The sequence below is a fragment of the Monodelphis domestica genome, chromosome 8 (genome assembly GCF_027887165.1).
Source record: "Monodelphis domestica isolate mMonDom1 chromosome 8, mMonDom1.pri, whole genome shotgun sequence".
NCBI classification, from domain to species: domain Eukaryota; kingdom Metazoa; phylum Chordata; class Mammalia; order Didelphimorphia; family Didelphidae; genus Monodelphis; species Monodelphis domestica.
Genome location: NC_077234.1, coordinates 154363760 through 154375536, shown reverse-complemented (window position 1 = coordinate 154375536; position 11777 = coordinate 154363760).

Genomic DNA, 11777 nt, shown 5'->3' with positions numbered 1-11777 from the left:
CAGAAGGGTGATAAGAGCTAGGCAGTTAGGGTTAAGTGGCTTGCCCAGGGTCACACATCTACCAAGTGTCTGAGGCCATATTTGAACCCAGGATCTCCCATCTCCTGGCTCAGCTGCCCCCTCCTCCATGTGCTTGAATGAAGCCCTGAGATGGGCTAAAAGAAGCCTTAAGAGAAGCTATTGGGCATGGTGAACGATTAGTTGACCCTCATGTCAGAAAGAACTAAATTAAAGCTCTGCTTCTGGGACACAGTGGCTGTATAACCATGGGAACGTCACTCAGGGAGCTCTCATTGTTCCAGTGAGCTCACCAGGGCTGTACATTGCAGAAGAGTTCCAGCCTCTTAGTAATGATGAAGGGAGTTTCTTTCCTTTGACACCCCCAGGCTAGAACACTAACAACAAAAAAATATTGCTGTCCTCTTTTAACCACCACGTCAAATGGTTGACTTATATTATGCTTTTTGTCACCCGAAGGGACTAATTCTTCCTTACAGGAAATCTTGTTGAGCTTGATTTCCCCACTAACTTTTGAGCTTAACTTAATCAAAATAAAAACAAATGGAGAGCTTAATATATTTTTTCATGATTTTTAACTCTCATGTCTATTTCAGTCCAGTGTTTCAGACTGTTGAATTTGAGCTCTATCATACAATGCAGTGGCTATTTCCTCTCGTTTGGGACATTAACAATGTAATGTAAGAAAGAGACATCCAAGGGGTTGGGATGAGAAGCCAAGCTGAAGGAGAGATCAGCTGAAGAGCAGCGGAGGAGAGGCAGAGAGAGAGAAGCTCCAACTGTCAGTGGACTTCCAGCCTGGGAGGTGGAGGAGGAAAGGAGGATTTCCTGGAAGCTGAGAATGGGCCCATCCATATGGGACCTGTTATTCCTTCTGGGACCCCAAATCCTCCACTAAGACTCTTCAAGAATGGCTACTGGAATTCTCAAGGGGAGTTTGGATTTGGACTCACGCTGGCCAGAGGCATCCACGTTTTTCCCTGAGATTTCTCTCTCTCCCTAACCTGTTCCTGGACTCCTCAATTAAAAGCTAGTTAGCTGAGGAATAGGGATCAACCAGCAGCTGGCCACGAATCCAAATAAACTGTTTACTACTTTAGAATTAGGTCTGGTTGGTTCTTGACACTAGGAAAGGGGACAGAAGATTTGGGGAGAATCCCATCTCTCCCCGAAAAGGGAAGGTTCTTTCAGGATCCCAGAGATCCACACTGCCTAACCCAAGGAACAACATCTCTCCTTGATAGTGGGGTGACCTCAGGTTTCTGAAGGGAAATGACAATGGGTGTCCTCCATCTCCCACAACTATTCTCTGAGGAGACATATTCCCTCTGTCAGGGGGACAAGACTTGGCTCCCTTTCTCCCAGAAAAGAGAGGGGAAGAAGAATCTTCTCTCTGTCTCTGTCTCTGTCTCTGTCTCTCTCTGTCTCTCTGTCTCTCCTCATTTCCCTCAATCCTTCCCTCTCAGATCCTTCTATTACAACAATCATGATTAATATACCTTTAACAAAAAGAAGCGATAAATACAAAAGCCAAACATGACAGGCCTTTGAAGAGAACACTGATACATGCCACAAGGATGCTTTTCTATTTACTGGTCAAAGCTCTCTGTGTTTGGTCCCTTAACCTTTTTACAAATCAATGTAATGATACAATAATTCAGCCCACATTTTTGTATTTTGTCATCAAAGAAATAATTATAGACTGTCATAAATTTTCATGACACCCATATGCCCTTGTTCTTTATAGCAAGATAAAAATAGCACTCCTTTGTTCTGCCACGATAGCAACAAGGTTCTTCTCCCCCTTAAAAAATAAGAAATTTGGTATAATGAGCATTATGTGTCATTAAATATATGCTGACTTATTTCTTTGTTTTTTTTAAATCCCTTTACTTTCCATCTTAGACTCAAAACCCTGTATTGGTTCCAAGGCAGAAGAGGGGAAAGGGCTAGGTAATGGAATGGGGGTTAAATGATTGCCCAGGGTCACATAGCTAGGAAGTGTCTGTGGCCATATTTGAACCCAGGACCTCCTATCTCTAGACCTGGCTCTCAATCCATTGAGCAACCCAGCTGCCCCATGATTTCTTGTAATTGTCATTTTCCTTCTTAATATAGCAAAATTCCTAAACTCATTTCCCTTTCAATTAGCAGGTCAGATTTCCCAGAACATGGCAAGCTTCTTCCCTCAGGGATCGAGTTGAGTTACTGAGGGGTGAGATGTTCACCAGCATTATTTCTCAGGAGCCCTCATGTGTTTCTCCATGGATAATCACTTCATATAAATTAGCCAGTCAGATTTAATGAACTTGTAGAAGTGGATATTTACTAAGGTAATACAGAATGACTAGTTGATAAAAGCTTCCCTTTAAACCAAGGTCGCTCTTGCACAGACACCCAGAAGTTCAGAGAAAGATATTTTCCAGTTTAGAAAGCACAGAGTGGTCACTCATAGCTCTTCTCTTGAGCATTATGGGCTCTGGGTGAAGGTCATCTTAGGTAGGGTGTCACTTTTTCTGTGCTTCTAGGGTAGACAGTGCTTTTAAAGTGACAGAATAATGTCACTCTAAAGAATATCAAGTTGAAATCCAATATGGCATGGCCCTTTTAAGTTCACAAGATTATCCTCTGGTCCATCCCCTAAGTGATGCCTTTTAAGTGACTCAGCTGAGGCTGTTTCTCTCACTGATTTTACAACAGGAACTCCTGATTCCAAATGATCTCTCCAGCTGTTTTAATTCAAACCCTACGGGAAAGGGCCAGATCTTTAGCCAATCTGAATTTACTTCTTGTCTCTTATCATTTCTTTTTATCCAGTGGCTACCTGGAAGCATTTTGCTTCTTTGAAACTGAGTAAAAATATTCACAATTTGTTTAATGCCTGACTACTGGTACTGCAGTGGGGGGTGTTCTTATTTAATAAAGGTTTCAGGGTGTAGAGCATCTTATTTACTTTAAGTAAGATAGAATGATTGATTGAAATGATTCAGTCAATTAATCCATGCCCACAAACTAAGTTTCTGCTAGCCAACTGTTTAATCATCTCTTCCAGAATTCAAGTTTTCTGATCTACAGTTTCTTGAATCACCTTTTTGTTTTGAAATTGGATGAAATATTCATCTTTAATTTCTCAAAAACTCTTTCGTATTCCATGATTCATGAAACACTTCCACCAGAGAATCTGCAAACTCATCTATAAAGTTCTTTCAATTTAATGGAATGCAATAACATCAGAACTTTGTGACTTTAATTAAATGACTTGTGCTGTCATTATTTGATCACTTATCTTGGGCTTGAATCCTCCTTTAAATCTGTTTTCTCCTTTTAAGTTTAAAAATAATTCTCATCATCATAGAAAATAGAAAGCAAATTTTGAGTTGAATAATTCTGTTTTCTTTATTATACTGTTTCATCTGTTCCAGGCAGCAGTCTTTCTCCATTTTCTTCCAGAAATACCTAAAGAAGTTTTGTAAAAACAACTACACACAGCATTTTTGTGAATCTTCAGTTCATTCTGGCCTTTTGACTTCGTTATATTGTTTTTTATAATGCTGTGCTACTTATTTGCATTTGTCCATTATTATTAGCCTGACTTTCGCCGTTTGTATATACTTTATAAATTATCACCTGACAGCCTTCTTTTTCATTTACCTGGGTGTATGTTAATCTTCTTTCTTACTGGAAATATGTAGATTGTCAGAAATTCATTTTTGAGACCTCCCCATCTCTCCCAAGCTATTTTTTCCTTTTGTAGTTCAAATTATAAGATCATATCTAACATTTCTATTTACTTTTGAAAATTTGTTTCCCTAAATTTTGTAAGAACAAACCTGTCTGTGCCTGGGAATTCATTCTTTGGTTATTATAAACCTTGAGATATAGTCATTTTCCTTGAGGCACCTCTCTATTGCTTCCATTTCATAAATTCTTACTTATTAATCAGAATTAAGTTTATACTAGTACTTCTCTTCAGGCTTTCTTTTACCTTGTAACAAATGTTAACAGCAAGCTAAAAAGGCCAGAAGTCATTTGATACTCTACTTTCAGAAGAATGAGACTGCCATTATATGTATGGATGTCTGAAATTCCCTAACAAGTCAATGCATTACCTTCATGCCAGTTCAATTCTTTGTATTATGAAAGCTTAAGCCAGTTAGTTCCTTTCTCTGTTCCTACCACACTTCTGCAATGAGGTCATTCCCTTTTGGCCTCCTTTGATTATTACTTAAATGTTCCCTACTACCACCAGTCCTCTATAAGGCTAACATTTTTCTAACCTGCACAGAGTTCTGCTTCTTCAACCCTTCTCTGAGGTCCATTTACATGCACAAATCTTTCATATCTTTAGTGTATTTTATGAGCCTATTCCACCAAGTCTTGCTAATAGTAAATAATAGAAAAATAGAATAGAAATTAGAATAGAAAATAGTAGAAATAGGAAAATAATAGAAAAAATTATAAAATAGAAATAATCACACATATTGAATACCAAATATTTTTAATTCTTTAAATTATATTCTTGTATATATTACGTGTATAAATCATCTATAAATATATATAATTATAGATGTTTATAAAATCTATAAAATTGTATTCTCATATATATTGTATGTATAAATCAACTACAAAGTACAATTATAAATAAACTTTTAAAAACTTTTAAAACTTAGGCAGCAGTCTCCTAGGGAGAAAAAAAAGGAACATACAGAGAATATAATCAGTTTATTTTCACAGTTCTCACTTCTGTGGTTTCTTAAAACAATATAGGAAGAAAAAATGAAGCCTCAGGGCAAATACAAATAGGTATGGCCAGCTCAGATCATTCTAGTTTATTTTAACATGTAATGGTTTCTTCTTGTAATTGCTAAAATATGTATAAAGTGTACTTTCTTTAACTGGAAAAGTTGGATAGATTTTGAAGTTAAATATTAAAAGGAAACTTTCCTTTAAATAAATTTTGGCTCTCCTTATCACTGTTATGGGAAAAAAGCATTTTAAAGGACTTATTTGCACTTATGTTGTGCTGGGCACTGTTCAAGTGTAATTCTTATAACAAAAATATCATAATAAAAGTAGTTTCTCAGTGTTGTGGGAAGAATGTTTGAATATGCCATGTCAGTTTTAGACATATTTTCTTTTCTTTTTTTTTAAACCCTTACCTTCCGTCTTGGAGTCAGTACACAGTATTGACTCCAAGGCAGAAGAGTGGTAAGGGCTAGGCAATGGGGGTCAAGTGACTTGCCCAGGGTCACACAGCTGGGAAGTGGCTGAGGCCAGATTTGAACCTAGGACCTTCCATCTCTAGGCCTGGCTCTCAATCCACTGAGCCACCCAGCTGCCCCCTAGACATATTTTCCCTTCTATTCTCATTAGAAAAATGGAGAATCTGCAGATACAGTTTTACTAATATTGTTTTCAATAGCTGGCATGGCATGACTAGAATGGACTGATATCATGGTGGGCATAGGCATCATTTAACTTCTTTGTGACTTAGTTTACCCCTTTTAAAGTAATACTGTGGGTTAAGATGGTCTCTAAGTTTCTATAATTCTAGATTTGACTTAATTGATTTTAGAATGAAACCCATCTATTGTACTCTATTCAATATGGCACCAGGGAAGAGCAGAGGAAAACTACGAGAAGCTCCAGGATGGATGAAACAGTTGGGTCAAAGCTGAAAGACAGCTGAACTGGGGATGTGCCTAATGATAGAAGAGTGACCACTGCATTGGAAAAGATCAATTTACAATCCAAGCCTAAAGAAGGGAAATGCAAAAAGAGTCTTCCAGTTAGACAACTGCACTCATTCCACATGCCATCAAGGCTATACTTAAGATTCTACAAACTATTCTTTAGAAGTATGTGAACCAAGAATTAACAGAAGATCATTCGGTTTTCAAAGAAGAGTAACTAGAGACTAAATTGTCAATATTTATTGAATTATGGAGAAATTAAGGGAGTTTCAGGAGAAAAATGCCTATTTACTTCTGCTTCATGGATTATATGAAAGCCCTTGACTCGGAAGATCATATCAAAATGTGTCAAGTACTTAAACAAGAGGACCAGATTGTTTTACTTGTCTTCTGAGGAACTTGTATGTGGATTAAAAAGCTGTAATTAGAACTGAACAGGGAACAAGGGATTGACTTAAGAATGGGAAAGGAGTATAACAAGGCTGTATAATGTCACTTTTTACTTAACTTATATAGAGAAAGTTAATCATATGTAATGCCAGGCTGGATGAATCAAAAACCAGAATTAGAGTTTTTGGGTAAAATATCAGTAATTTCAGCTATGGAGACTATCATTTTGATGGCAGAAAGTAAAGAATTAAGAAGCCTCTTGATGAGACTGAAAAAGGAGACTCTAAAAACTGGTAGGAAGCTTAACATTAAAAAATAAATAAATAAAACTAAGCTCATGGCAAGTGGTCCCATCATTTCCTTGTAAACATAGGGAGAAGAAATAGAATCAGTGACCAATATTTAGATTCCTGGGCTCAAAGATCACTAGAGGATCTCCCGTGAAGTGTCCTTCTGCCTCTGTCTCTGTCTCTTTCTGACTCTTTCTAGCTCTCTTTCTTTCTGACTTTTTAGCTCTGTTTCTTTCATACTCTTATCTCTGTCTCAGTTGCTCTTTCTCTTTTCTGTCTTATCCTGTTTTCTCTCTGTCTCTTTTTTACTCTCTGTCTCTGTATTGCTTTCTCTCTTCCTTTTTCAGAGTGCTTCATAAAGCCAAGTTATCTAAAATATTATATGGAAGCCCTCATGATTTTTTTTTCTTTTTGCTGTAACAAGACGTTGTTGCAGTATAAGATTTCCACTGGGGAAACAGACGTGAAGAAATAGGGTTAATATATTCATTTTTGCTTAATCTTAGAGAGGGAAGGCCTCAGAATATGAGTTTTATTATCTGTTACCAGGTAGTACAGTGGATAGAGCTCTGGAACCAGAAAAACTCCAGGATAAGCCATTTAATCTCTATCTTCCTCAGTTTCTTCACTTATAAATTGGAGATAATAATTATACTTGTTTCCCAGAGATAGATGAGGGTTAAATGAATTAATATTTATAAAATGTATAATGTCTGAGACATATAGGTGTTATATAAATTCTTATTGCTTTCTCTTTCCCTTCAACATTAAAGTCTATCAGACTTCAATCCTTTAAGAAGGAGGGATGGGGATTCTGCAGTAATTAAACTTTAATCACTGGTTGAACTAAACATGAAATCAATTTTTTCGTGAAGGCTGAAAAATTCACATTTTAAAGATTTCATATATTTGTTTTTCACATGTAGTTTGATAAAATATCATCTCTTTATTATGCCCTAATAACATTTTTATTTTTAGAGCTCACAAAGTGATTTTACCAGTAGCTAGTTTATTTATAAAAAAGAGACAAAATGACATTTACAGTAGCCAGATTAGAACTGAAAACTTCCTCCTACTCAAAACAACAGGACTTCAGACAAGCAAAGAATCCATGCTCAGTAAGCAATGTAGGAGTAACAATAATGAGATATTTCTATTGCATTTTAAAGCTTTCAAAGCATTTAAAATAACACATTATTTGATTTTATACATGAGATTTTAGTAAAAGTAGAAAGTAAAGATTAGAGATTAAATTTACTAAAATAGCTGCTTCATTGAATATAAGTATTTCCTCTGATTTACAGTGATGTTATGGTCATGTATATTGAAACACATTTTTTTTTGCCTGAAATTATCTGTTATATAATGGTTCATGTTTAAAGCAGTTATAGTCATTGGTTCACTATTATTTGATAATATTCAGGCAACTACAATCACTACTATAAACTTTATTTTAATTCAATTTTATTTTATTTTCTCTTCCAGATTCTTTTCCTTTTCATATTCCTTCCACACTATTGAGAAGTCAAGAAATACAAAACCTATTACAAATATTAAAATACACAAATTTCTGCATTAGTCTTGCCTTCCCCCAAACTCTTCCCTCTGAAAAAAACAAGAAGAAAAAAAGCAAAAGAGAAAAAAATATATATATATATTCTGGATTCATCAATTCTGTCTCTCTGGAGGATATAATTTTTAATCACGAGTCCTTTGAAACTGTGGTGTGTCATTGTGTTGCTCAAAAATAATAAATCTTAAAGAAATCAAAACTATCAATAAGCATATGAAAAATGCTCTAAATCTCTGATAATTAGAGAAATGCAAATCAAAACAACTCTGAGGTATTACCTCACACATTGCAGATTGACTAACATGACAACAAAGGAAAGTAATGAATGTTGGAGGGGATCTGGCAAAGTTGAGACATTAATTCATTGCTGGTGGACTTGTGAATTGATCCAACCATTCTGGAGGGCAATTTGGGACTATGCCCAAAGGGTGATAAAAGACTGTCTGCCCTTTGATCCAGCCATAGCCCTGCTGGGTTTGTACCCCAAAGAGATAATAAGCAAAAAGATATGTACAAGAATAATCTTAGCTATGCCCTTTGTGGTGGCCAAAAATTGGAAAATGAAGGGATGTTCTTCAATTGGGGAATAGCTGAATAAATTGTGGTATATGTTGGTGATGGAATACCATTGTCCTCAAAGGAATAACAAAGTGGAGGAATTCCATGGAGACTGGAACAACCTCCAGGAATTGATGCAGAGTGAGAGGAGCAGAACCAGGAGAACATTGTACACAGAGACTGATGCACTGTGGTACAATCGAATGTAATGGACTTCTCTACTAGCAGCAATGCAGTGATCAAGGACAATTCCAAGAGACCTATGAGAAAGAATGCTATTTAAAGTCAGAGGAAGAACTGTGGGAATAGAAAACACAGAAGAAAATAACTGCTCAGTCACAAGGGTTGGTAGCGATATGATTGGGGATGTAGATTCTAAATGATCACTCTAGTGCAAATATTAATAATATGGAAATAGGTCTTGATCAATGACATACGTAAAACCCAGTGGAGTTTCATGTTGGCAATGGGGGTGGTTTGGAGGAGGGGAGAGAAAGAACATGTATCATGTAACCATTGAAAAATATTCTAAGTTAATTAAATTAAAAAAATTTAAGACTAAAAATACTCAGTCTTTCACAATTATTTTTACAATATAAACTGTTAACGAAAATTTTCTTTTGTTTCTGCACATTTCACTTTTATAAGTCCCCCTGAAACCATCTCCTATGTCATTTCTTACAGCACAATTGTATTCCATCATATTAATATACCATAACTTTTTCAGCAATTCTCCCTAGCTTCTAATTCTTTGGCATTATTGTTATTAATATTTTTGTGTATATTGGCAATTTTCCTTTTTCTTTTATCTCTTTAGAGGTAATGAACCAATAGCAGTTATTATAGGCTTAATAAGAAAGTATCATGATTTTAAAGAATGAAAGCAAATTGATGAATACTATTATTACTACTACTACAAAATGGTAGTCCAAAAAACTGAAGTATTGATTTTTAAGTTGAAGCATTACTAAAAGTGTCTGTGAAGATAGAAAGATCAAGAAATATGTCTGAATCAGAATTATATTAGACAACCAAATTCTACATGATTGTGTTTTTAATATTGAACAAATTTATTAAGGAATTACAAATAAGAAATTGGAAGTAACTTTTCTTGATTGTACAGCATTTCAAACTTTATCCTTCTATTATTTTATAGACTTGCAATTTTACTGGTTGTTACCAAGTTCAAGGATACAGATCATATTCAATCCTTGACTTCCCATTTATGGGTTTTTTTTTTCTCTTATAATCTTGTAATGCTGACATAAGAAATTTACCCATCCTTCCGGACTGGGTTAGGGATGGGAGCCAGCTTTTTCTTTTCAATTTCTCTTTAACTCTGTGAGGATACCAGTGGGAGTTGTAGGCGTTTTCTTAGGGTTATTCTTCTTGTCTTTGCATGACAGATATGTGTTTCTTAGTCATATATCTCTCTGATGATATCCTAGGTAGACAATAGACAATTTGACATTGGTAATATGTGGTAGTGCACTCACATTTACCATGTAACTCACTTTTACCTTATAATTAGTCTGCAATTTAATTTTTCAGAGTTTGTGGTATAGCACATGTGGAATCACTAACAAATTATCAAAATAACATTGATGTTAAAAAGCAGGGCTTTTGCTTCAGGAAAAAGCTTGATGCTATTAAATGTTAAACAATTTTCCAAATACATCTAGTCCATTTTCCCTCTCTTATTTAATCCTGGGTCCCGTGTACTGTCTAACCCCAGTGTCTATGAATTTTCTACAAAATGGAATCTCACACTCTTGAAAGCAGGATCTCTTACTCTACTTGGTCATATTGTCTCCTCATGTTAGTTCGGTCTAAGCCCCTTTCAATGAGTTTGAGAAGTTCGGAAATATTATGGGACTTGACATATGCAATGTGAAGTCATCCCCAAAGAAGAACAGAGGACCTCAATATTTATGTGAAATCCTTTTTCCACTCCAATAAGCACTGGGTATAGATCAAGACTATGACAAACACTGTTAGTGAGCATACATCTTTCTATTTAATGCCTCATTTCATATCAATAATCTGAGGGTAATTGAATTAAGTTATTTTGGTTATAAAACCTTTAAAGGAGTCTTTTATAATTTTAAGATACGCATGGAAAGCACTTTATTAAAGGAGAGCTTTTAAGGCACTGATTTGCTTTCCTGAATCAAATGCTTTTACATGGTGACTTAAGAAGCACAAGGAAATATTACCTGAAAAATTTAAATCTTTATTGATATCTTTTGCTTTTATATCACTTTTATTTTTAAAGGTAACCCCTGTGTCCATCCTCCTTCCTCATTTCTTGTCAGCAGGTCTTGACACATTAGTCTAATTTTCATTCTTGCCATGAGGTTGGTGTTTTCAAAGGTAGTATTTGATGTGTTTTGGGATTTTTAGGTATTAGGAAAGGCATAGCGGATAGAGAGTCAGTCACATAAGCAGGAAAATCTGCGTTCAAGTGTTACATCTGGCACATGCTAGGTATGAGATTCAAGAAAAATCCCTCCATGACACTGAATAATCACTCAGTTCCTCCAGCAACTCACAAAGCTTTAAGTTACCGAAAAACTGTTGATTTGCATGAATACTTATGGTTTCCTCACTCAGAGTGCTCTAGACAAAAGAAGGGAAAAGTCTAACAAATTTCATCAGCTATGTGAAATTGTACATTTGTTTTTTTAAAGATTTATTTGAACCAAACAGTTCAAATTTTAGTATAAATATACCAGCTATATTCGTTAGCTGCATATATTTTCACTTAAGCATAAAACCATAGAATCTCAGTGTTGGAAGAAGACCAAAAGATAGCATAGTTAAACCTGAACCTAAAAAAGAATTTTCTCTACAGTATGCCTAACAAATACTTAGCTTCTGATTGAACATTTTCAGATATTGGAAAGTTCGTGAATTCTCAAAGTAGCTCATTTCACTTTTTGCCATCAATAAATGTCAAATAAATAATTTTTCTTTATATCAGAGCCAAAATTTTGCCTCTCTATGCACATCTCCTAGTTTTGGCCTTTGGGGTCTAGCAGAACAAACATAAACCCTCTTCCACATTAGGGAATGATTTTATTTCTTTTTAATCTTTTCTTTTCCTTTATCTCTTACTTGCTCTACTATTCCCTACTTCCAAATTCTCACTCTCCCTATAAAACTGTGTGATCTTGAAGGTAAGAATTACATTTTATAATTCCATCTACCAATTGAGCCTAATACAGTACTGAATACACAGAGTTAGGGACTAGA